The sequence below is a fragment of the Equus asinus genome, chromosome X (assembly GCF_041296235.1).
Source record: "Equus asinus isolate D_3611 breed Donkey chromosome X, EquAss-T2T_v2, whole genome shotgun sequence".
Taxonomy (NCBI): domain Eukaryota; kingdom Metazoa; phylum Chordata; class Mammalia; order Perissodactyla; family Equidae; genus Equus; species Equus asinus.
The window spans coordinates 135,781,970-135,808,236 of record NC_091820.1 but is presented as its reverse complement, the minus strand read 5'-3'; the positions used below and the strand labels follow the sequence as shown (position 1 = coordinate 135,808,236).

Below are 26,267 nucleotides of genomic sequence, written 5' to 3'. Positions count from 1 at the left end.
TGTGTGTTGTTTAAGCTCCCAGTCTATGGTATTCTGTTACAGCAGCCCAAATAGACTAAGAAATTGGTACTGAGAAGTGGGGAGGTGCTGTAACAAATACCTAAAACTGTGGACGTGGCTTTGGAACTAGTAATGGCTAGAGGCTGGAAGAGTTTGGGGTGCATGCTAGCAAAAGCCTACACTGCCATGAATGGGCCTTGAAAGGTGATCCTGGGGAGAGCTCAGAGAGGAAAGAGGAGAGGTGTAGGAAAGCCTCAGTCTTCTTAGAGACTACCTAATAATCCTCAGTAGAATATTGGTAGAAACATGGCCATTCTGATGAGGTATCAGATGGAAATGAGGAACATGTTATTAGAAATTGGAGGAAAGGTGATCCTTAATTATAAAGTGGCAAAGAAGTTGGCCGAATTGTGTTCATGTTCTAGTGTTTTGTGGAAAGTGGAACTTGCAAGTGACGAAATTAGATATTTAGCTGAAGTAATTTCTAAGCAAAGCGTTGAAGGTGTGGCTTGGCTCCTCCTGACTGCTTATAATAAAATGTGAGAAGAGGGAAATGACTTAAAGATGAAATTGTTATGCAAAAAGGAGGCAGAACTCAAAGATTTGGAAAATCCTCAGCCTATTCATATTGCAAAACATGAGAACACAAAGGGTGTGGTCAAGGGACAGTTTGATAAGGAGAGTAGTATGGATGTAAACTAGGCCTTATGTATCTCAACAGAGATGGGATTAGAGCAACAGAAACCCTGCCAGCTGGGACTAAAGGAAACAGAGAAAATGGGACAAAACGAAGGAAGAATTTGGACTTCTTAGACCTACAGGACTGGACCATGATGCTATTCTGCTGCAAACATGGACTATTCTTCAAAGCAAGGGGAGAAGGCCCCCGGAGGCGATTCAGAGATCATCAGGGCTGCCACTCCCACCACAGGCTCAGAGTGTACTACGGGCCAGGAAGCTTGATTGCCTCCACCTAGGTTTCAAAGGACAGAGTGGCCAAGTAGAGCCACCAGTTTGGGACTCCAGTCCAGGAGAGCCTCAGAGCACCAGCAGAGAGCCACCACGGGGGCAGGGCTCAGGCAGAGAGCTACTGTGGGCCATCCTGCCAAGCTGTGGGGGTGCTGTTGCCAGCCCAGTGGGCCTGAAAGGCAGACCATCAAGCCAAAGATGATTATTCTGGAGCCTTAAAGGTTAATGTTGTTTGCCCTGCTAGGTTTGGGACTTACTTGGGACCCATTTACTTGACAAGAGATTTTTTTTTTTTTGAGGAAGATTATCCCTGAGCTAACATCTGCCAATCCTTGTCTTTTTGCTGAGAAAGACTGGCCCTGAGCTAACATCTGTGTCCATCTTCCTCTATTTTATATGTGGGACGCCTGCCACAGCATGGCTTGCCAAGTGGTGCCATGTCTGCACCCAGGATCCAAACTGGCGAACCCTGGGCCACTGAAGTGGAACGTGCGAAGTTAACCACTGCACCACTGGGCAGGCCTCAAAATTTTTACATATTGGGGTATATGGGGTAGCTATCGTGGTTGAAAACGGATTCGGCTTGAACTAAAGAAGCCTGACTTATGGCCTATCAAACATACATTGTACATCTGCTTTAACCATTAAAGTAAAGAATGCACCCTCTTAAGGTAAGAATGCAGACTTCCCCTCTTACACCAGTATCGATAGCACCCTATCAGTAATGTCCATATTAGTCCCTTTCCAGACATCAGGGTCATGTTGACCTGCTAACTTGCAACTGAATATCTCTTTGGAACTTTGATGACTATGTATCCTGGGCATGTTTAATGCATGTTCTTTGTTCTGAAACGGTATAAAACTGAACTGAAAACCATGCTTCTCCCAAACACTTTCTTCCTTTGTGGAAACTGCCTCCCCGGGTTATAATCCTCACCCTGGCTCAAGTAAAACTTACCTTACCCCTCTTATCTATAGAATGGTTATTGGTTATTTTGCATCGACATATACCTTTTTGCTTTCCTATTTCTCTTTTCTGGAATGAGACTGTCTACCCCACGTCAGTCCCACCTTGGCATTTTGGAAGCACAGAACTTACTTGGTTTCATGGGTTTGAAGCTGGAGAGGAACACTGCCTCAGGATGACTCGTGCTTTGAGTCTCACTCATAGGGGATTTAGATGAGACTTTGGAACTAGACTTTAGAGTTGGTGCTGGAATGAGTTAAGACTTTTGGGGCTATTGGATGGAACGAATGTATTTTGCATGTAAGAAAGACATGAATTTTGGGAGGCTAGGGGCAGAATGCTATAGAGTGAACATTTGTGCCCCCTCCCCAAATTCATATGTTGAAATTCTAACCCCCAACGTGATGGTATTAGGAGGTGTGGCCTTTGGGAGGTGATTAGGTCATGAGGGTGAGGTCCCCACGAGTGGGAGTAGTGCTCTTACAAAAGAGATCCCACAGAGCTCCCTGGACCTTTCCACCATGGGAGGACACAGCTAGAACGTGGCAATCTATGAATCTTACCAGACACCAAATCTGTTGGTGTCTTGATCTTGGACGTCCTAGCTTTAAGAACTATGAGACATAAATGCTTGCTGTTTGAGCCACCCAATCTACAGTATTTTTGTTATAACAGCCAAAATGGACTAAGATAATGCACTTAGATATTTTCTACTATCTCCTTTTTATTCTGTTTCACGTTTCCAAATATATGATGGTGGAGACTTGTTAACTTGATTTTAGGACAACCACATGTGTGTCATGAGTTGCAGTTTGAACATTTTAGATGCTTCCAGTGTATCCAGGTAGCCCCTAAGCTCCAGGACACCATTGGGGTTTTAGAGGCCCGTGCTGGCAGCCTACCTCTAAAGTGGCTTCCTCTGAGTGGGGACCCCTGGAGGGGTTGTGCTTCCCCCTTGATGGGAAGGCAAAGACATTCGCTCTCTCTCCACCTAGGAGGGAGGAGCTCAAGACCCTAAAGCAGAACCCTCCTGGCTGGTCCTAACTGCCACAGCACCTAGCACTGCAGAGCCCAGGAAGCCAGGGCTCCCCAGGGAGGGCAGTGACAGTGCTCACTTTTGGTCATTGCTTACGATTGCTATGACAGGGCAGGTGCTGGCAGCAAGGGGCAATGAGCTGGGATGACGACCCCTGGGGATAGAGCATCACTTTGACCCAGAAAAATGCTAGACACTGGGCTCTGGGGTTCAAGGTCCCTCCTAGTTGAGAACCTGACTTGGGCCTTCCTAGTTGGAGAGGCAGGAGGGCAATTACAGAGGTTTCAAGTGGTCGAATAAGCCAGCAAGGCCTGACCTCAGCCAATATGGCATGGGAGATGTGATGGTCAGTTGTATGTGTCACCTTGGCCAGACTTTAGTGCCCAGTTATTCAATCAAACACTAATCTGAGTATTGCTGTAAAGGTATTTGCAATTGTGGTAAATATCTGCAATCAGTTGACTTTAAGTAAAGAAGACTACTAATGCTCAGAAATGTGGGCGGGCCTCATCCAATTGTTGAAGGCCTTCAGAGCAAATGCTGAAGTTTCCTAGAGAAGAAGAAATTCTGCCTCCACACCGCAGCACCAACCCCTGTCTGAGTCTCCAGCCTGCCAGCCTGCCCTATAGATTTCGGACTTGCAAGGCCCCACAATTGTGTGAACCAGTTCCTTAAAATCAATCAGTCTACCTATCATCTATCTATCTTTTTTATCACCTATCTATCTATCCATCTATCTATGTTTCTTTCTTTCTTTCATCTATTTTTCTGACTATTCATCTGTCCATCCATCCATCCATCCGTCCACCCATCTATCCATCCATCTCTGTCTATTTAATCTCCTATTAGTTCTGCTTCTCTGGAGAACCCTGACTGAGCCAGGGCATTCCTAGAGCACTGATTAGAACCCCTCGACCACAGCTTCACAGCTTTCGTCAACCATGGTTCTGACCAGAATTATAATGTGGTTAATATTTACCTGCGCTGTTCAGACCTGTGGCTCACTTCCCGGTGGCCAGGGGGTAGCTGTGGAAGATGTCAAGTGAGCTTGGAGGCAGTTTGAGGGGGCTTTCCTTTCAGGAGCAGGAGCTCCTTCACCCGAGGTCTCCCTGGCAGGAAAGGACCCTGAAATGGCAATAAGGGACAGCAAAAAGTTCAGGACTGGGTGACATCAGACAAGTCCCTTCTTCTTTCCAAACCTTGGCCTGTTTGTGTGGATGGAGAAATAGTCACCATCCTGGCTACCTTTGGGACTTGGTGGTAGCAATCAGAATCAGAAATGAGATGACAAGTGGGAAAGCACTTTGGGAGAGGGCGGAGCATCTATCCACATGAGACACTCTTACTGATGGGGGCCCAGGGCGGCATAATGACTTCCACGGACCCTGGGCACTTTTGCCTTTGTGGGCCCTTCCTCAACGAAAAAATAAACAACAATTATATTTTATGATTGTGTTGGTATAAAGATGAATACATTAATTCACACTGATGTGTATTAATTTACATTAATAGTGTACTACATTAACATATTTTCTTTGATCTAAAATCAAAATAAAATAAATTAAGATGTTTTATGAGCCCCTAAAAATCTCATGGCCCTAGTGCCTCCTGTGCCTAAGGAAGTGGTCCCTAAGGGAGTCTGGCGCTCACTTGCCCACAGCCCTGAGACCTGTGCCAGCCCTAGGAGGAGGCTGGAGAGTGTCCGGGCCACAGAGGAGAAACCTTCTCCGCTGGAATAGCTGAGTCAGCACAAAGAATAGGGTGGATTGCTTGCTTCTCATCTTTGCCGTTAAAAATAAGTCTATTGATGGGACCGACCCACTGGCGCAGCAGTTAAGTTCACATGTTCTGCTTTGGCGGCCCAGGGTTCACCGGTTCAGATCCTGGGTGTGGACATGGCACTGCTTGTCAAGCCATGCTGTGGCAGGCATCCCACATATAAAGTAGAGGAAGACGGGCACGGATGTCAGCTCAGGGCCAGTCTTCCTTAGCAAAAAGAGGAGAATTGGTGGCAGATGCTAGCTCACGGCTGATCTTCCTCAAAAAAAAAAAAAAAGGTCTATTGAAAAAAGATATAGTCTTATAATTTAGATGACCAATGATGTGGGAAAGAACAATGTCCATGAGAAAAAGCAGCCCTGCTTTTGTGTTATCTACAATGATTGTGATCATAGCTAAGCTTATTAAGCACTTGTTGTAAGCTACACATTGGGCTAAGCCTCACTCCTTTCATCTTCACATGAAACCCATTTAGAGACCAAAATGTTGAGGCTCCAGGCTGGTGGGGGATGGGGAAGTCAGAGGGAATGAAGAGCAGAAAGCAGAAGGGATCAGAGGAGGAAAGGGTTCTCCTGTGTTCTCAAGATTTGCCCTTCCAGAACCACCTTCTATGATAGCTTCATCAACTTGGAACAACAGTACAGAACCTGATCCAAAAGTTAACACCTTCATTAATGCTTTTGCGCACTTGCCACCTTCCCAAAGGGAGAGAGCCAAGGCAGGGCTTGGTGCTCTGAGAGAAAACCGCTTCTGGCTCCAGGTAGAGAGGCCCCAAGGGCTAGTGGCTCTCTGATGGGCCTGATGGTGCAGAGGGACCAGAGGAAAGCCAAGACTGTTGTTGTCAGCCATATTTTACACACAGGGAAATATTAGCTCCAAGGGCTAAAGGCGGGAGCCAGGCAGTGTGACTCCGGAGAGTCCAAACTTGATCGATCACTTAGCTGTGTGGCCGGGAGTGGGTCATTTCAGCCCCTGAGGTTGCCCTTTCCTTGTGTGCCACGCTTCACAGGAAGGGGACCTCGTATTGGCTACACACCTACTGTGTGCCAGGGCCTCCCACACACTGTCTCATGGAAGCCCAGCAGTGGGGTGAAGCCATGCCCAGGCCCACCATGCAGACGAGGCAGCAGGCTCCGAGAGCCCAGAAGCACAAGGGAGAGAGAGAGGCACAGACACGGAAGTGCTTTGAACCGGCGGGAAGCCTGCACGTGCTTCAGTCCAGCCTTCCATCTGCTGCTTCGGACCCTTGACTGGCCTTCCCATTGCTCTTTCGCCACTTTTTAAAATTGTGGTTAATGTGTGTGTGTGATGAAAATTGTCATTTAACATTTTTCAGTGTACAATTCAGTGGCGTTAATTACATTAATGAAGTTATGCAACAATCACCACTTTCTATTTCCAGAACATTTTCATCACTCCCCAAAGAAATCTCATATCATCACTAGCAATCTCCATTCTCTTCTCCCCCAGCCCCTGGTACCCACTCATGTGCTTTCTGTCTCTGTGGATTTGCCTCTTCTCGACATTTCATCTAAACGGAATCATACAATACGTGGCCTTTTGTGACTGGCTTCTTCCACTTAGCACGACGTTGTCACAGTTCATCCACATTGTAGCACGTATCTGTACTTCATTCTTTTTTACGGCTGAATAATATTCCATTATATGGACAGATTGCATTTTATTTATCCATTCACCAGTTGGTAGACATTTGAGTTGTTTCCACTGTTTGGCTATTGTGAATAGTGCTGCTGTGAACATTTGTTGTCTGAACACCTGCTTTCAGTTCTCTTAGGCGTGTACCCAGGAGTGGAACTGCTAGGTCATATAGTAACTCTATGTTTAACTTTTTGAAGAACCACCACACTGTTTTTCACAGAGTTTGTATCATTTTACATTCCCACAGACAGTGTGCAAGGGTCTCAATTTCTCCACATCCTCACCAACACTTGTTATTTCTTTCCTTATCTTAGTGGGTGTGAGGCAGTGTCTCATTGTGGACTGGATTTGCACTTGGCCAATGGCTAGTGATGTTGAGCATCTTTGCACGTTTGTTGGCCCTTCCCATTGTTCTTAAGATGAAATAGAACATCCGTACCAGGGCCTCAAGGGCCTGCCCCCTCCTGTCTGGTGGATTCCCTGTGCCCCACTGCATGCCCCTCTGGCCCTCCGCTTGCACTCTGGGCACCAGCCACACGGCTTCCCTCTTCTCACGTGCCTCTGCCTGCAACGGCCCTCTTCCCCTGGCCCCTACCCCGTGGGTTAACTCCTTGCCCTCCTCCATCTATCCGTCCTGCCCACCAGACCAGGCTGACCCTGTCTGCATGCACAGAGCATCATCGTGCGCCGCTCCCCCAGCACCTCATCAAGTGATGGCCTTCCTGCTTCTTGCCGCATCCTGATGGCATGTTCACCACCGTGGCTCCGGCTCCTAGCTGACTGCTGGACAAACAGGATGTTTTGGGTCTGAAGCAGCAGGCAGAAGGCTGGACTGAAGGACTGAAGGACGTGTAGGCTTCCTGCCAAGAGATGGGCACTCCTGCCCAAGGGGCACAGACAGTTCTGTCTCAGGACTGTTCCCACCCCGAGCACCCAGTCCTAGGGCAGCAGCACAGATGAGGCATCCCCAAACGTCTCCCACTGACATCTTTGGAGTTGCCCACCGTCAGCTGCGGTCTGTTATGACTCAGGCCCTTGAGGCAGGATGACTATTGTCAGCAAGTGACTCACGGATGACAAGCGACTCCTCAGCCTTGGCAGCTAGCTGAGCCTGATGACATAGGGGAGAGAGCCCCACAGTGGGAGGCAAGAACCAGAGTTGCAGCCCCAGTCTGCAAGGACTCGCTGTGTGAGCTGGGGCCCTGTCCTCCCCAGTCTGTAGAACACATCAGAACCACCTGTGGAGCCTTCTAAAAATGCAGCTGGCTATCCCCTCTCCCCCGGCCTGCCCGCTGGAGAGCCTGATTTAGTAGCTCTGGCATAGGGCCCAGGAAATGTGCATTTTAATCAGCAGCCCCAGTGCCACGGATGCTCAACCTGGCTTGGGGACTCTGCACAAGCTGCTTTCAGGGCCCTGACCACCATCCCAGACTTACATTCTAGGATTCCAGAATGCCTTCTGTTGCAAACTTTGCTGGGAGAGTTCCAAGAAGTTCCTTAAAGAGCCAGTTTCCTTTCTGTTCCCTGAGTACCTCCTGTGGGCCAAGCCCTGGGGGGTACCCAGCAGTGGGGGCATGCTGACTCAAGCCTGATTGGTTGCTGCCCTAGAGCAGACGCTAGCCTTCTAGGATGAAGAGACTGCCACTTGCAATGCTTCTCCTCTAGGCCATACTCTGTGACAGGGTTTCGAATACCAAGGTACAAACCAAGGGGGTTGGGCAGGCAGGGGGAAATGGCAAAACCCCTCCTGATGGGCACATTGAGAAGCTGGGAGTCGGGACAGGCACTGCTGGGCTTTGAGCAACACACTGGAAAGTGTACAAGGGAGGAGGTGACAGCTTATGGACCTAGACTGGGGAGAGCAAGGACAGGAGGTACAGGGAAGTGCGAGAAGCCTGGTGGGAGTAGTACTGTGGAAGAAAAAGGAAGGTTCTAGAATATGAGGTAAGAGAAGAGGTCATGGCTGTATCCTGGAGGACCTGGGGTTTTGGGGTGATGGGATGGTGAGGGCCGGGGTAGAGGATGGTGCATGAGCAGCTAAGGAGCCTGATATAGATCCTGTCATCTCTGGGGAACCATGACAGACCTGGGATCAGGGGCTACCATGGCAGAGCTTTGGGAGCTTGAGGCTGCAGCACTGGGGAGGGTCTGGGGATGGGGGGTACCTCTTGCCCCTGAACTCAGAGTCTCTCCTCTTTGGGTTGCCCCTCACTCAGCAGTATGCACCCGCAGGCATTGCCTCCCCATTTGGGATGGTCCTAATGGCGTAAGACCTGAGCTGGAGCTTCTAGCAAGGCTGCTCTCCCATCTGCTGGGTTTCTGTTGAGAGCAGGAAAGAGGCCCATTCTTTGCTAGGGCTGTGTGCCCAGAGGGGGAGCTAGCACAACTCCAAGGTGGTTAGTGTCAGGGCTCTGGATTCCCAGCCTATCTCTACTCCCTGCACCACCTTGGTTAAGCCGTCCATCCTCTCTAAGGCTCAGTCTGCTCCCTGGGGAAATGAGGATACAGTTACACCTGCCTTAGGATTCCAATGACCTTAAATGTGAGACAGTACAGAAACCCTTGGCAATGGGGCATCTCACACGGGTGACTCTGTAGCACTCTTCTTGTTCTTCATGGCAGAGGACAAACCCCACTAGACCTGCTGACTGGGTGGCCGAAGCTGAACTGCAGAGCTGGTGCCAAGGGGGCACACAGAAGACCAGAGAACACCAAAGAGAACTTTGTTGCTTGGGACAGAAGACAAGGGGAGAGACAGAAGGGGATCCCTGGGGGGAGTGACAAGGCTGATGCCTGGGGAGGGGTGGGCATTTGCCCAATCTGGGTTCCCTCTGCTGAGTAACCTGTGCCTGCCTGGCCTTGGCCTGCTCTCAGGAACCTTGCAGCTGCTAAACACTGCTTCCTCCTCTTGATGGAAAGTTGAGTTGTGGGCTGGAATCCAAGGGTGTGGCCACTATGGACTGGGTGAGAGGAGGTGCAAGGATGAGTATCCCCAGGGAGGAAGGGAGAGTTGGGCCAAGCCCTGGACCCCCAGGCTCAGGCTCCAACAGAGACTTTGCCCCCAGCTAGCTCGCCTCACGGGGGGCTGATTTCTAGGCAGAGGCCAGAATGTTAGGCCAGGGCAGCTGTAGCAGGTAGAGAGGAAGGGGAACAGTTGTCAGAGGTCCTCAGGCTGTCCAGACCCTGGTTAAGGCCACCTCCCCTCCCCTCACCAGCAGGCCACCACCTAGCAGCACCTTCTGCTCTTCTCTGTCTCTGATTTATGATCCATACCCAGGGCCACCAGTGGCTCCAGGCCCTTGCCTGCAGGCTCCCTGAATGTCCCCCAGAGAATTCTTCCAAGCTAAGTGTGGACTAAGTCATCTCCTGTCAGAATCCTCCACGGCCCCCCGGCCCCAGGAAGAGTCTTGGTTCCTTGGGTAGATCCAAAATTCAGGCTTCGGGACCCCCTCCCCCATGGCTCACCGCTGAGAATTTCTGCAGGAGCCACATCTAATAAGCCTTGTCTCCTGGAAACAGGAGCACCTGCCTCTTCTTCCTCCTCTCACAGGGCCCCACCCTCTTGCTGAGTCTCAGTCCCCTGCGCCACAGATCTCACCAGCTGACCTTCTGCTCCTGAGTCCCCCGCTGCGTAGCCACCGTCTCCCCGCTCCTGTCCTGGCTTATCACCTGCTGGGCCAAAGCCAACAGTTGCTTCCCTAGGCTGGTATGGAGGAGACCGGACATGATGGTTAATTACATGAGTTAGCTTGGCTAGGCCATGGTGCCCAGGTGTTTGGTCAAACACCAGTCTAGATGTTGCTATGAAAGGAAGTTTCAGATTGATGAACACTTAGAGTCAGTAGACTCTGAGTAAAGCAAATTGTCTTCCATAACATGGGTGGGCCTCATCCAATCAAATGAAGGCCTTAACAGCAAAGACTGAGGTTCCCCAAAGAAGGAACTCTGCCCCCCGACTGCAGCATAGGAACTCGGCCTGAGTTTCCAGCCTTTGGACTCGAGACTGCAACACCAGCTCGCGCCGGAATCTGCAGCCTGCTGGCCTGCCCTGCTGATTTCAGCCTTGCCGGCCTCCATAATCGCATGAGCCAATTCCTTAAAAGAAATCTCCCTCTGTCTCTCTCTGTCTCTGTCTCTGCCTCTCTCTCCCCCTGACTAATACAGCAACAAGTGAGTGAAGTGTGGTGGCTGGGCTGGTGTGTGGCGGCACCCATTACCCCTGCGTGTGATGAGCCTAGTCTGCATCCAGGCCACCCCACCCACATTGGTCCCAAGTCCGTTTCCCACACAGCTGGTGCAGGCCACATGCACATGGTCTAGAGAGGCCACGGACCCATGGTGAGGAGGGCTGGGTTCTACCGCAGCTCTGCCACCAGCTGGGTGACCCTGGGTGAAGTCGTGAAGTCTTTCCCCTCACTGGGCCGCAGTGTCCCCTGTTTCAACAGTAGAGCCGGATGAGAGTGGTTGTTTCTAAGTGTTTTCCACAGCAGATTGCTTTGGGGACTCTTATATAGTAGGTCAACCTTGAAAGCTGTCCAAGCAGGGCCTCTTTGGCTTCTGTGGAGTGTAGGGAGCTGCAGAGAGCTCCCCTGCACCCATCCCTCGTTCTTGCCTTAACCTTGGACATTGACCTCCAAAGTCTTGCCGCCCCTGCCTGCTCCAATGTCTGCAGACTGTCCTTGCCGTGCTTTTGAGGGGAATCTATTTCCCCATGGCCTTGCCTAGCTTGATGTGCCTCTGGGCTGATGGAGGGGAGCTCATTACTGCTTGTGACTCATAAAAGTCTAAAATCAGCAGACAAAAGCTCCTTTCAGAGCTCCCTTTGAAACCCAGGCTCTCGTTATATGACAAAGATACTTAGAGGACTGGGACAAGTGCAACCACATATAAGGCAAAAAACTGGGGCCTTGTCTTCCAGGGGAAGTGGCAGCTGGAGCCCCCTTCGGAGCCCTCACACTCAGGCCCTGCTCTTTACTGAGTGGCCTGGGCAGGTATCCCTGTTCTAAGGCAGCCCTACTCCACGGACAGGCCCAGTGAAAGGCAAGGAGCCCAGATGTCCACCCTTAAGGATCGATGTGGCCCGGAAGCTGGATATTGTTAATTTTCTAGGCAACTATCAGCTCTCCCGGGGATTGGCACACAGAAGCCCTGAGCATCCCCAAAAGGCCAAGGGCAGCTGACCTGAGAGTTCAGAAAGGTAGCTTTGGCCTCCGTTTCCCTTCATCCTTGGGTAAAGGAACACACTTCACATAACGTGTCTAGACAACACAAGAGGAACTTGGTGAAAATATGATTTTGACCTGGGCCTTACTCAAGATGATACCATGCCAGACATTATTCCGCCTGCACAAAGAAAACCTCCCTGCATACACCCTTCTGCCATCGCTGCCTCTGCAGGGGCCTCTGAAGGCTTTGGAATAAAGAGCAAGTGAAGAGCTGCCAATAATGTAATCAAAATTTCAAACGTATATGAAAAGAGGCAGTCAGGGCTTGCTCTGAAGGTCAGGGGAAACTTCTGTTGTTTGGCCTTCCCTAACCACCTGGGTACACCACCAAATGCTAGTGGTTATTGTTATCAGTAGGCTCCCAAATGGAATCTCAGGCACCAGTCTGACTGGACCAATAGGGATGAGAACTGTCATTTTCAGAGCCCAGCTGGTACAAAGGCAGCCCAGGAGCCCTTGGTTCTTTGACAGCTCTGACTTGCCACCTGTTGCCTGTGACCTGGCCCTCCTAGACTTTCATCCCCCCTGCAAGGGACACCCAGGACATCAGTGGCCTGTGAGACCATGGCTGTGGGTGTAACTCTTGAAGCCAGGGCCTGGACCCCCCTTCTTGGCACTTCCTGCTGCACACTGAGCTGCTGGTCTCAGGCAAACAGGACACGAGTGGGGTCAAGCAAGGGTCCCTGGATAGCATCTTTCTGCTATCACGACACCTTGGACTGGAACTGTGGCAAAGCAAAGCAGGAGTCAGGAGTTGGAGGTACATGACAGGAGGTGTGAGCATGGGCTACTGCCAACCACTGTCATTGAGCTGGTGTGGCGCTTGACCTATCCTTTGTCTTGCTGGGACCTGCCACTACCACCAGTGGCTTCCTGGGAGGTGGCCTGGGATCAGGGACTCTGCACCCAAATCAAACCTCCCCAGAAGGCTGGAATTTCCTCTCAGGAGAGAGTGAAAAGATCTTTTGGACAAGAGAGGGCTCGTCCTTCTTCTACCTCCTCCACAGCACCCCTCCCTCCAGGCCAAGAGCACTACCCTGCCCACACTGTTCTGGCTTAAAGAGTGCTTACCCAGCATGTATGGTTCAACTCTGACCTGCACAGCTACCCCGGAGAAGGCTTATCATCCCATTTGAAGAGGAGGAAGCCAAGGCTCAGAGAGGAGAAGAGCCGCTTCGAGAACCCAAGACAACAGATTTGTCAACCAGTCCAGGCCTGGCGGAAGATTCGAGGTTGAGCATCCCCAGAAGGGGCCAGTCCCAGGCCAGGTCACTTTCCACTCCTGGGGACCCTGAATGACTACACAGTGATTGCAATGCCTCCTTTTCTGACTTAGTCGGCCATCTCACAGCAACCACTGGCCAGGTGTCTTAGTCCGCTCGGCTGTCATGGTGGCTTAAATGATAGACATTTATTTCTCACAGTTCTAGAGGCTGGAAGTCCAAAATCAAGGTATTAGCAGATCTGGTTCCAGGCGAGGGCCTGCTTCCTGGCTTGTAGCCGCCATCTTCTCGCTGTGTGCTCACTTGGCCTTTCCTCAAAGCATGCCTGTGGAGAAAGAGGAAGCACCGGTATCTCTTCTTATGAGGGCACTAATCCAATCATGAGGGCCCCACCCTCACGACCTCATCTAACCCTAATTACCTCCCAAAGGATCCATCTCCAAATACCATCACTTTGGAGGGTGGGGCTTCAACATGTGAATTTGGGAGGACACAAACATTCAGCCCGCATCGGCCAGGGAGAGTGGAGATGAAGGTAAGTCACCACTCATAGCTGGTAAATTTCCTCTCCTCAAACACAAATTACCCCAAGGCCCCAGGCAAGCAGAAGGGGATGGAGGGGCTCGGGCAGGAGAATCTGAGAGCTCCTCACCTGATGCGCCTTTTCCTTTCTGCTCTGGTGCCGGGCAAGTTTGTTTTTATTAACTGAATTATTGTTAATTCACAGGCTTCATATGCCAACTTCACCTTCCAAAGCAGTTAAGTACCAAGCCAAGAGCTTGCAGGCACTGAGCAGGCCTGATGGGGGATGGAGCCAGCCATGCTGCCTCAGCCTTGAGTGAAAGGCAAAGGGGCTCCACCCAGCAAGGCACTGGCCAGCCTCTAGTTGCTCCTTGGGTGCCACTGCCAGGGTCTGGGCCCTTGCATGGTCCATGGGCTCAGGGTCTTGGGAGAGGCATGGCCTCCTGTATGAGTTTCCTGTGGCTGCCATAACAAGTTACCATAAACTCTGTGACATAAAAGAACAGAAATTTATTGTCTCATGGTTCTGGAGGTCAGAAACCCAAAATCTAGGTGTTGGCAGCACTACGCTTTCTTTGAATGTTCTAGAGGACAGTCTTTCCTTGGCTCTTCCAGCTTCTGGTAGTTGCTTGCATCCTTAGCATTCCTTGACTTGTGGCTGCATCACTCCAATTTCTTTCTCCTTCTTCACATGGCCTTCTGTTTTGTTCTGTGTCTTTCTCCTCTTTTGTCTCTTATAAGGACACTTGTCATTGGATTTAGGATCCACCAGGATAATCCAGAATGATCTCATCTCAAGATCCTAAACTTCATTACATCTTCAAGGATCCTTTTTCCAAATAAGGTCGTGTTCACAGGATCTGGAGGTTAGGGCTTAGATATATCTTCTCGTGGGCCACCATTCACCCCACAACATCCATCCCCACCAAGGGATCACAGGTCACTGACTTCCTAGAAGTCCAGATGTCAGGGCAGAGAGGCCATTGACAAGACCAACTGCCACCTTCTCCTTTCAGAACTGAAGTAGCTGTGGCCTCAGGGGAGGAGGCTGTCCTGCCTCAAGGTTCCCTGGCAAGTGACGGACAGAGCAGGGCCTTGTCACCCAGTCCCTAGGCTCCGATTGCCTGGATGAGCCTCCTGCACTCAGGCCCAGGCCCAACTCATTTGCACGGCATGGGCATTTGCAAGGGGAACAAGTCCTTGGGGTCCCTCGGCACAAGGCAGGGCTGGGCTTTGGGGGTGGTGACTCCATTCTTACATCTTGGTGTGGCATTACGAGACCTTGCTCCCCACAGGCCTCAGACCCCTCCGCTGGAACAGGAGAGGGCTAGAGGGGGCTCTCCAGAGCTTCTCTGGGGGTTCTCCCAGTTCAATGCTAATGGCTGCCCAGGAGGCCAGGTGGCCCAGTGCTCTTGGCATGGCTGCAGATCAGCTGGGTGGAGGGCAGCCCTCAGATCCACCGGATTCCTGCTGCTATGGCACTGAGAGTGAAAACACTGGCAGCATCCCCTCTGCAATTCCAGCAGGGATGCTCTTGGCTGGCCCGGGACCTGTGGGTCTCTAGGAATGGCCTGTACACCTCACAGTATGCTGAGCCACAGCAGAAAGCCCTAGGGTAGGGACATTCCAGCAGCCTCAAGGCCCAGGCCTGGCTGCTACTTGATCCTCCCCGTCTCCTACAACATTTCTGCTCCATGGCCACCCTGTCCCTTCTGGTATGCCTCCATCGAATGAGACCTCAGTCTCAACCTCCCTCCTTCCCGAAGCAGCCAATACCAACTTCCTGAGAAGTCTTCTACTCTGTTACACCAGGACCTGCACCTCGGTCACTCCTGCCGCCCCCATCCCAGTTCTCAAGGAAACTGCCGGCCACATCAGGAGATGCCCTCTCTCCCACCGGGCAAATGGCAGTTCTTCTGCAAGCTTCCCTCTACCAAATGTGCTCTAGTTTGTCAGGGTCCTTATGAGTGTGGGGCCCAGAACTAGCCAGAATATCTGGTTGGTGTCTGGCCAGAGCAGAGCACAGGGGGAGCTGTACACACCAGACACTGTGCCAAACACTTGATATCTAGTATCTCATTGAATCCTCCTAACAGCTCTTTGAAGTAGATTCTGTTATTGCTCCCACTGAAACGAGGAAAAAGACTGAGTCTCAGAGGGGTTAAGTAATTTTCCCAAAGTCACAGAGACAATAAGTGGTAGAGTCAAAAATCTAATCAGACAATCTGGTTCCAGAGCCCATGCCTTACACACTAAAATGCAGAAGAGAGAAGCACACTCACCTCCCTTCTGAATACTTTGCCTCTGTTGATACAGCCCAAGGCCCTGAGTGTTTATCTGGCCACTTTATTGTGGCACCAACTCAGATCGGGTAGTTGACTACTCTCCTCACCCATCTCCGTGTCTTGCCCTGTGTGTTCCCTGGGTCCTGATTCAGAGTCTCTCTGTCTCCACTGCCCAGGTACTCTCCTCCAACTGAGCCATGCTCCAGCTCATGGAGGTCCTTCCTTCTCCCCCCTCCATGCCCCTGCTGGCCAACGCGATCCCTTAGGAGAGAGAAGTTAGAGCACAGCAGGTGGGCAAAGGGCTGCTACACAGAGCTGTGCGCTGGCAACTGCTATATTGAGAGCAATTCCTGGAAATCAGGAAACAACTATTGAGGCGAAAGGCATCAGAATTAAATCGGCCTTTGAAACAAACAAGTGCATCTCCGCAGGCATCAGCTGTGATTCTGCAAGGCTCCAAGATGAGCCCTAAATGAGATAAAGTATTCCAGCCCAGGTTGGGCTGGGCATGCGGGGGCAGAGTGTTGGACAATCTGTGGGAGCCATTAGCACAATCTTATTTGAATTGCAAGTCATCGAGGGAAACCGGGAGGAGAGCATCTCATCCCGAGGTCCTACCTATGGCACAGCGCCCAACCTTCCTGCAGGGGCACGAACTGTGTCGTCTGAAAAATGGGGGAAAAGAGACACAGCACTTTCAGTAGAGCCTGAGGCCAGGGGGCTTTCTCCCTCTCAAGAATTCTTCCAGCCCTCGGAGCTGAGATTCCTGGGGTTAGAGTAGTCCGGAAGTGTAACTCCTTTTCCCTGTCCCTGAAATAAGATCACTTTTAGGAAGTACAGACAAATATCAACACCCATGGTGACAGTCCTTGGGGACTCAAAAAAGTCACAATATACTCCATGAGCTTCGAGCACTCACAGCTGCAGTCACATGACATTTTCCAGCTGAATCCTTGCAATCCAGTGCAATTCAACAAATGTCCCCCATCCCAGTGACGAACAAGGCTGCACTGGGGGCTGCCCGGTGGTGCAGCAGTGAAGTTCGCAGTTCCGCTTTGGTAGCCTGGGGTTCCCCGGTTCGGATCCCGGGTGTGGACATGGCACCGCTTTGCAAGCCATGCTGTCGTAGGTGTCCCACATATAAAGTAGAGGAAGATGGGCATGGATGTTAGCTCAGGGCCAGTCTTCCTCAGCAAAACCAGGAGGATTGATGGCAGATGTTACTCCAGGGCTAATCTTCCTCCCCCACAAAAACACACAAAAAAACCAGGCTGCAGTGGAGGGAAATAGAGAGGAAAGACTTAGTGCCTACCCCTGGGGAGCTCTCACACGAGGCAATGCCTCCTTCTAATATAACATCCAGCCTGCTAACTGCTAGAGAAGATGTTCTGAGAGTGGGATCAGGAAGTTACAGGAAAACAGGATTATTTCACTTAAAAATCTGGGAAGGCTTCCTGGGAGAGGCATTAGACGACCTGGGCCTTGCAGGATAAGTAGTATTTCAATGGCCAGAGATGGTGATGAGGGCATTCCGGTGGAGGCGAGAGCATGGGCAAGGGCATGGAAGGACATACTTGAAAAAACGGCAAGTAGCCCATTTGGCTGGAACCCTGTGTCCTGGGCTGATAGCGTGGGCCGAGGCACATCCTGCAGGTGACAGGAAGTCATCAAAGGTGCTGGGGAAGGGAGGTGGCACTAGTGGATGTATGCATAGTCCCATGCAGCTGTTCTCCGAGTGAGATCTGTGGAGCCCTAGAGGTCCCTAAGACACTTTCACAGGGTCTGGGAGGTCAAAACTATTTTCACAACAACGCTAAAACATCTTTGACTTTTCCACTGGGTTGATATTGGCACTGATGGTGAAAAGCAGTGGGGGGTAAAACAGCAGGCGCCTGAGCACGAGCAAGGGCAGTGGCACCAAATTGTACCAGTGGTCACTGGATTCTTCACTGTCATGTGCTTATAGTTAAAAAAACAAAAAGCCAGCTTCACTTAAGAATGTTGTCAGTGGGGACTGGCCCCATGGCCGAGTGGTTAAGTTTGCGCCCTCCGGGTTGGTGGCCAAGGGTTTGGCGGGTTTGGATCCTGGACGCGGACATGGCACCGCTTATCAGGCCATGTTGAGGTGGTGTCGCATATAGCACAACCAGAAGGACCTACTAGAATATACAACTATGTACTGGGGGGCTTTGGGGAGAAAAAGCGAAAAAAGAAAAAGAAAAGAATGGTGTCAGTGAAGCGGTAATAATTAACTTCATCAAATGTTGACCCTTGAGTGCCCATATTTTAAACATTCTATGTGATGAAACGGGAAATATGCTTAAAGCACTCCTGCTGGAAACCGAAGTGCAATGGTTGACTCCAGGCAAAGTGCTCGTGCCATTGTTTTGAGTTGTGAGCTGAACTGGCTGATTTTTCATAGAACATCTTATTTACTTGAAAGAATGACTAACTAATGTTATTCAGATTTGGGTATTTGGCAGACATTTCTCGTAAATGAACAAAGTGAGCCCACTGCTTCAAGGAAAACAACTGATGGTAATTTTTGCCCATGATAAAATTTCAACTTTCAAGCATAATTAGAATTTTGAAAAACTTGTATCCACCACTGTGAGCTTGACAGCTTCCCAATAGTTAAAGATTTTTTCCAATGAGATGGGTGGTTATAGTAACAAATGTGATTTTTCGATGTTGTAGAATGAAACGCGTCAACATATGGAAGCTCTGCCTAAGTCAGGGCACCGGTATTTTCCAAGTGACCAGTGCATGATGTTATCAAACCATGCCTGGATAAAAGATCCATTCAAAGAATGAGAGTCCCGTGGGGTTTAATGGAACCAAGTATGGAAAGGTCACTGATACAGTTTCACATTCCTCACTGCACTTAACCTGGAAGAAACAACCACTGGTTGAATTTGGTGTCATGTTAAAAAAGAAAGTCCACAATTATTTGAAAAGTCTATTAAAATATTCCTCCCTTTTCCAACTGCATATCTGTGTGAGGCTGGCTTCCTTCATGTACTTCAACCAGGACAACGTATCATAACCGAATAGAGAAGTAGATGTGAGAATCTAGCTGTCTTTTATCAAGCCAGATGTTAGAGAGATTTGAAAAAAATGTAAAATAATGTGATTCTTTTCTTTTAATTGAGGTTATGATAGTTTACAACCTTGTGAAATTTCAGTTGTTCATTATTATTTGTCAGTCATATTGTAGGTGTACCACTTCACCCTTTGTGCCCACCCCACCCCCCTTTCCCTTGGTAACCACTAATCTGTTCTCTTTGTCCATATGTTTATCTTCCACCTATGAGTGGAATCATGCAGAGTTTGTCTTTCTCTCTCTGGCTTATTTCACTTAACATAATACCCTCAAGGTCCATCCATGTTGTTGTGAATGAGACGATTTTATCCTTTTTTATGGCTGAGTAGTATTTCACTGTATATATACCATAGCTTTTTCTTTATCCAATCATCAGTCGATGGGCACTTAGGTTGCTTCCACGTCTTGGCTATTATGAGTAACGCTGCAATGAACATAGTGGTGCATGGGTCTCTTTGAATTGCTGATTTCAAGTTCTGTGGATAAGATACCCAGTAGTGGGATGGCTGGGTCATATGGTATTTCTATTTCTAATTTTTTGAGAAATCGCTATAGTTTTTTCTATAGTGGCTGCACCAGTTTGCATTCCCACCAGCAATGTATGAGGGTTCCTCTCTTTCTCCACAACCTCTCCAGCATTTGCTATTTTTTGTCTTGGTAATTTTAGCCATTCTACTAGGTGTCAGGTGATATCTTGGTGTAGTTTTGATTTGCATTTCCCTGATGGTCAGTGATGATGAGCATCTTTTCATGTGTCTACTGGCCATCCGTATATCTTCTTTGGAGAAACGTCTGTTCATATCTCCCGCCCATTTTTCGATCGGGTTGTTTTATTTTTTGTTGTTGAGTTGTGTGAGTTCTTTATTATTATGAAGATAAACCCTTTGTTGGATATATAATCTGTAAATATTTCTTCCCAGTTGTTGGGTTGCGTTTTTGTTTCAATCCTGTTTTTGCTTGCCTTGTAGAAGCTCTTTAGTCTGATAAAGTCCCATTTGTTTATTCTTTCTATTGTTTCCCTTGTCTGAGAAGACATGGTGTCCAAAAATATCCTTTTAAGACTGATGTCAAAGAGTGTACTGTGTATATTTTCTTCTAGAAGTCTTACAGCTTCAGGTCTTACCTTTAAGTCTTTGATCCATTTTGAATTTATTTTTGTGAATGGCATAAAAGAATGGTCTATTTTCATGTTTTCACATGTGACCGTCCAGTTTTCCCAAGACCATTTGTTGAAGAGACTTTCCTTTCTCCATTGTATATTCTCAGCTCCTTTGTCGAAGATTAGCTGTCCATAGACGTGTGATTTTACTTCTGGGCTTTCAATTCTGTTCCATTGATCTGTGCACCTGTTTCTGTACCAGTACCATGCTGTTTTGATTACTGTAGCTTTATAGTATATTTTGAAGTCAGGGATTGTGAGGCCTCCGGCTTTGTTCTTTTTTCTCAGGATTGCTTTAGCAATTCGGGGTCTTTTGTTGCCCCATATGAATTTCAGGATTCTTTGTTCTACTTCTGTGAAGAACATCATTGGGTTTCTGATTGGGATTACATTGAATCTGTAGATTGCTTTAGGTAGTACGGACAATTTAACTATGTTTATTCTTCCAATCCATGTGCATGGAATGTCTTTCCATCTCTTTATGTCATCATTAATTTCTTTCAGGAAAGTCTTGTAGTGTTCATTGTATAGATCTTCCACTTCCTTGGTTAAATTTATTCCAAGATATTTTATTCTTTTTGTTGCGATTGTGAATGGGATTGTGTTCTTGAGTTCTCTTTCTGTTAGTTCATTATTGGAGTATAGAAATGCTACCGATTTATGTAAGTTGATTTTGTACCTTGCAACTTTGCTGTAATTGTTGATTACTTCTAGTAGCTTTCTGATGGATTTTTTAGGATTTTCTATATACGAGATCATGTTGTCTGCAAACAGTGAGAGTTTCACTTCTTCATTGCCTATTTGGATTCCTTTTAGTTCTTTTTCCTGCCTAATTGCTCTGGCCAAAACCTCCTATACTGTGTTGAATAAGAGTGGTGAGAGTGGGCACCCTTGTCTTGTTCCTGTTCTCAGAGGGATGGCTTTCAGTTTTTCCCCATTGAGTATGGTGTTGGCAGTGCGTTTGTCACATATGGCCTTTATTATGTTGAGATACTTTCCTTCTATACCATTTTGTTGAGAGTTTTTATCATAAATGGATGTTGGATCTTGTCGAATGCTTTCTCTGTGTCTATTGAGATGATCGTGTTGTTTTTTTCCCCTCATTTTGTTAATGTGGTGTATCACACGTTGATTGACTTGTGGATGTTGAAACGTCCCTGTGTCCCTGGTATAAATCCCACTTCATCATGGTGTATGATCTTTCTAATGTATTGCTGTATTCGGTTTGCTAAAATTTTGTTGAGGATTTTTGCATCTATGTTCATCAGTGACATTGGCCTGTAGTTTTCCTTCTTTGTGTTGTACTTGTCTGGTTCTGGGATCAGGGTGATGTTGGCCTCATAGAATGAGTTAGGAAGTGCTTTATCTTCCTCAATTTTCTGGAATAGTTTGAGAGGTATAGGTATTAAATCTTCTGTGACTGTTTGGTAGAATTCTCCAGAGAAGCTGTCTGGTCCTGGACTTTTATTTTTGGGGAGGTTTCTGGTTACTGTTTCAATCTATTGTGATTGCTATATTCAGATTCTCTATTTCTTCTTGATTCAGTTTTGGGAGGTTGTAAGAGTCTAAGAATTTATCCCTTTCTTCTAGGTTGTCCAATTTTGGCATATAGTTTTTCATAGTATTCTCTTATCACCTTTTCTATATCTGTGGTATCCATTGTGATCTCTCCTCTTTCATTTCTGATTTTATTTATTTGAGTCTTCTCTCTTGTTGTCTTAGTGAGCCTGGCTAAGGGTTTGTCAATTTTCTTTATTTTCTGGAAGAACCAGCTCTGCTTCATTGATCCTTTCTACTGTCTTTTTTTCTTTCTATTTCACTTATTTCTGCTCTAATTTTTATTATTTCCCTCCTTCTACTGACTTTGGGCTTTGTTTGTTCTTCTTTTTCTAATTCTGTTAGGTGTAGTTTGAGATTGCTTATTTGAGATTTTTCTTATCTATTGAGATGAGCCTGTATTGCAATGGATTTCCCTCTTTGGACCACTTTTGCTGCAACCCAAACGAGTTGGTATGGTGTGTTTTCATTTTCATTTGTCTCCAGATAATATTTGATTTCTCCTTTGATTTCTTCAATGATCGTTCAGTAGCATGTTGTTTAATCTCCACATCTTTTCTCCTTTCCCAGCTTTATTCTTGTAATTGATTTCTAGTTTCATAGTACTATGGTTGGAAAAGATGCTTGGTATTATTTCAATCCTCTTAAATTTGTTGAGGCTTGCTTTGTTTCCTAACATATTGTCTACCATTGAGAATGTTCCATGTGCACTTGAGAAGAAGAATGTGTAACCTGCTGTTTTTGGATGGAGTGTTCTATATATATCTATTAAGTCCATCTCGACTAGTTTTTCATTTAATTCTACAATTTCCTCATTGACTTTCTGTCTGGATGATCTATCTATTGGTGTTAGTGGGGTGTTGAGGTCCCCTACTATTATTGTATTGTTGATATCTCCTGTTAGTTTTGTTAATAGTTGCTTTACGTACTTTGGTGCTCCTGTGTTGGGTGCATATATATTTGTAAGTGTTATGTCTTCTTCATGGAGTGTCCCTTTTATCATTATAAACTGCCCCTCTTTGTCTCTTTTACCTGTTTTGCCTTGATATATAAGTGTGGTGAAACCTGCTTTCTTATGTTCGCTGTTAGGTTGGAGTATCATCTTCCATCCCTTCACTTTGAGTCTGTGTTTGTCTTTGGGGCTGAGGTGTGTTTCCTGGAGGCAGCATATTGTTGTGTCTTGTTTTTTAATCCATCCTGCCACTGTGTGCCTTTTGATTGGAGAATTCAATCCATTTACAATTAGAGTGATTACTGAAATGTGGGGGACAAATGCTGCCATTTTATCACTTGTTTTCCAGTTCTCCTGCATTTCCTTGTTTCTTGTCCCATGAATTTCAGACTACCAATTCAGGTAGGTAGTTTTATATGTTGGTTTTCTTAGTTTTCTCCTTATTTGTAATTTGTGTCTCTGTTCTAATTATCTGTTTAGTGCTTACCACGTGCTTTGTATAAAACATCACATAGATGAGATAGTCCATTTTCTGATAGCCTCTTATTTCCTTAGACTAAGCCAGTTCCATCCCTTTCCTCTTCACCTTCTAAGTTGTTATTGTCAGATCCTTTTTTCTTCTTGTGTTGTGAGTTTGTGGTTAAAACGACAAGATTATATTTATTCTTGGTGTTTCCCTTCCCTTTATCTTTAATGTTATACTTAAACATTTGCTAACTTGTTCTGATGGAGAGCTGCAACTTTCTGATTTTGTCTTTCTACTTATCTCCTTGCTCAGGGCTTTGTAACCCCTTTCCTTTCTTTCTTTCTTTTCTTTTCTTTTCTTTTTTTTTTTAGGTATGAAGGCCTTCCTGAGCATTTCTTGTAGGGCGGTGGTTTGTGGTGATGAACTTCCTTAACTTTTGTTCATCTGGGAAAGTTTTTTTTTTTTTTTTTTAAAGATTGGCACCTAAGCTAACAACTCTTGCCAATCTTTTTTTTCTTCTTTTTTTGTTTCTGCTTTTCTGCTTTTTTCCCCCCAATCCCCCCAGTACATAGTTGTATATTTTAGTTGTGGGTCCTTCTAGTTGTGACATGTGGGATGCTGCCTCAAAGTGGCCTGACGAGCAGTGCCATGTCCGCACCCAGGATCTGAACCGATGAAACTCTGGGCTGCAGAAGTGGAGTGTGCAAATTTAACCACTCGGCCATGGGGCTGGCCCCAGGGAAAGTTTTTATTTCTCCATCATATTTGAAGGATATTTTCACTGGATAGAGTATTCTTGGCTGAAAGTTTTTGTCTTTCAGAATTTTGAATTTATCATTCCATTCTCTCCTAGCCTGTAAGGTTTCTGCTAAGAAATCTGCTGACAGCCTGATAGGGGTTCTTTTGCAGGTTATTTTCTTGTGCCTTTCTACCCTTAATATTTTCTCTTTGTCATTGACTTTTGCAAGCTTCACTACTGTATGCCTTGTGGTTGGTCTTTTCACATTGATCAAGTTTGGAGATCTACTGGTTTCTGTCACATGGATTTCCAGCTCCCTCCCCAGGTTTGGGAAGTTCTCAGCTATCATTTCTTTGAACAAGCTTTCTGCTCCATTCTCTTTCTCTTCTCCCTCTGGGATACTATAATCCTTATGTTGCATTTCCTAATTGAGTTGTACATTTCTCGGAGAGTTTCTTCATTTCTTTTTAGTCTTAGTTCTCTCTCCTCCTCTATCTGAAGCATTTCTATATTCCTATCCTCCAGACTGCTAATTCTGTCCTCCATATTATCAGCCCTACTGTTCGGGGCATCTAGATTTTTCTTAATCTCCTCCATTGCGTTTTGCATTTCTAACATTTCTGATTGGTTCTTCTTTACAGTATCAAGCTCTTTTGTGATGTAGCTCCTGAACTTGTTGAGTTGCCTATCTGTATTCTCTTTTAACTCATTGAGTTTTTTAATGATAGCTATTTTGAATTCTTTGTCATTTAGGTTACAGATTTCTGTGTCTTTGGGATTGTTTTCTGGGTACTTGTCATTTTCCTTCTGTTCTGGAGATTTAATATATTTTTTCATACTGCTTTATGGTGTGGATTTGTGCTTCTGCATATGGATAGAGTTTGGTTACTGCTTCCACTTGCTGCCACTAGGGGGGAGGGGGCAGCAGCTGTGTAATCTGTGCTGACCAGAATTGCTGTCAGCTCCTCCTGACTGAGCCTGGGCCACTCCTTGGGATGACAGTGGCCCTGTGGGGTCTCCCATAAACTGTGGGAACAATCACACAGGGGCTTTGGGTTGCTGCACCCTGCTCCCACAGATGGGCCTAGACATGCTCCCTCCTTAGGGACTGCAGCGGTGTTATGGGCTTTCACGGCAGCCAGGAGCTGGTTCACTCAGACTTGCAGCTCTGCCACTGTCTGGTCCTGCTGCATCTCACTTGCCCTCTCTGGGCTGCAGCAGAGCTATGGGCAGCTAATGCAGCTGGCAGTTAGCTCAGCCAGCCATGCCACTTCTGCTCTTAGGTCACCCAGCCTTTGTGCTTGGTGGGTGGGGCCTCTCCACTAGGGCTGAGCAGAGACTCTCCCTGCAGCTGCTGTGGGACTGTGGATTTTCCCCCTAGACCATGGAGCAGTCACACTGGGGCTCCAGATTGTCCCTGCCAACTCATGTGGTCCTGTTGGATCTCACTTGTCCCCTCAGGGCCACAGCAGAGCCGTGGGTGTTTAACGCAGCTGACAGGTAGCTCACCCAGCTGAGCCACTCCTGCCCCAAGGTTGCCCAGCCTTTGTGCTTGGTGGGTGGGGCCTCTCCACTAGGGCCAAGCAGAGACTCTCCACTACAGCTGCTGTGGGAGCAAGGATTTTGCCACTGGACCAAGGAGCAATCACACTGGGGCTCCAGATAGTCACCGCCCACTGGTGTGGTCCCACTGGGTCTCACTTGCCCCCTCGTGGCCACAGCAGAGGTATGGGTGTTTAATGTAGGCAGTGGGTAGTTCACCCAGCCACACCACTTCTGCTGCAAAGTCACCCAGCCTTTGTGCTTGGTGGGCAGGGACTCTCCACTAGGGCCAAGCAGAGACTCTCCTTGCAGCTGCTGTGGGACCATGGATTTTCCCACTGGACCAAGGAGCAGTCATGCTGGGGCTCCAGATTGTCCCTGCCAACTCATCAGTCCTGCTGGATCTCACTTGGCCCCTCAGGGCTGCAGCAGAGCTGTGGGAGTTTAATGCAGCTGGCGAGTAGCTCACCCAGCCAAGCCACTCCTGCCCCAAGGTCACCCAGCTTTTGTGCTTGGTGGGTGGGGCCTCTCCACTAGGGCCAAGCAGTGACTCTCCCTTCAGCTTCTGTGGGACCATGGATTCTCCCACTGGTCCACAGGGCAATCACAGGGGTGTTAGAGCTGTAGTCACCTGTTTCCACAGTTGTGCCGATGTGCATGCCCACCCTTGGGGCTGCAGCAGTGCTATATGAGTGTCAGCTGGGAGAGAGTTGCTCACAGGTACTAGGCTGTCTGGGGGCCAGGGAGTTTTCACCTATCTCCATCTCCTCCCTGGGGGTAGTCCATTCATCTTCTGCTGTATAGCAGTGCGGGTCTCTCGAGCATCCTGAGGCACCGTGTGAGTTAATGTGATCGTTTTGAATACAAATTTTTGTTCTGGAAAATACAGTTATTTTCATTAAAATATTATTTATATTATATAAAATGAGCTTATTATTTTAATTTCAATATTAATAAATTAATAAATATTTTAACAAATTTTTCTATTATGGTTAACATGAAGAGATATAACTTACATCAACAAAACCTCTTTGGGGTCCTCAACAAATTTTCTTGTTGCTGCTGATTTACCTCATTGTATTCT

The 26,267-nt window shown here is 47.6% G+C and overlaps 1 long non-coding RNA gene across 4 annotated transcripts in view; it reads right to left on the bottom strand.

Annotated features, from left to right (window-relative positions):
• The window catches only part of LOC106834964 (uncharacterized), a 145,364-nt gene that overhangs the window by 27,543 nt on the left and 91,554 nt on the right, over positions 1-26,267 (bottom strand). The window contains exons 2-4 of one of the 4 annotated variants that reach the window (XR_011499554.1): positions 25,815-26,059; positions 12,707-13,183; positions 3,952-4,097 (exon numbers count right to left, since the gene is read on the bottom strand). This is a non-coding gene — a long non-coding RNA (uncharacterized lncRNA). The other 3 variants (XR_011499555.1, XR_011499557.1, XR_011499556.1) reach the window with 3 other exon arrangements.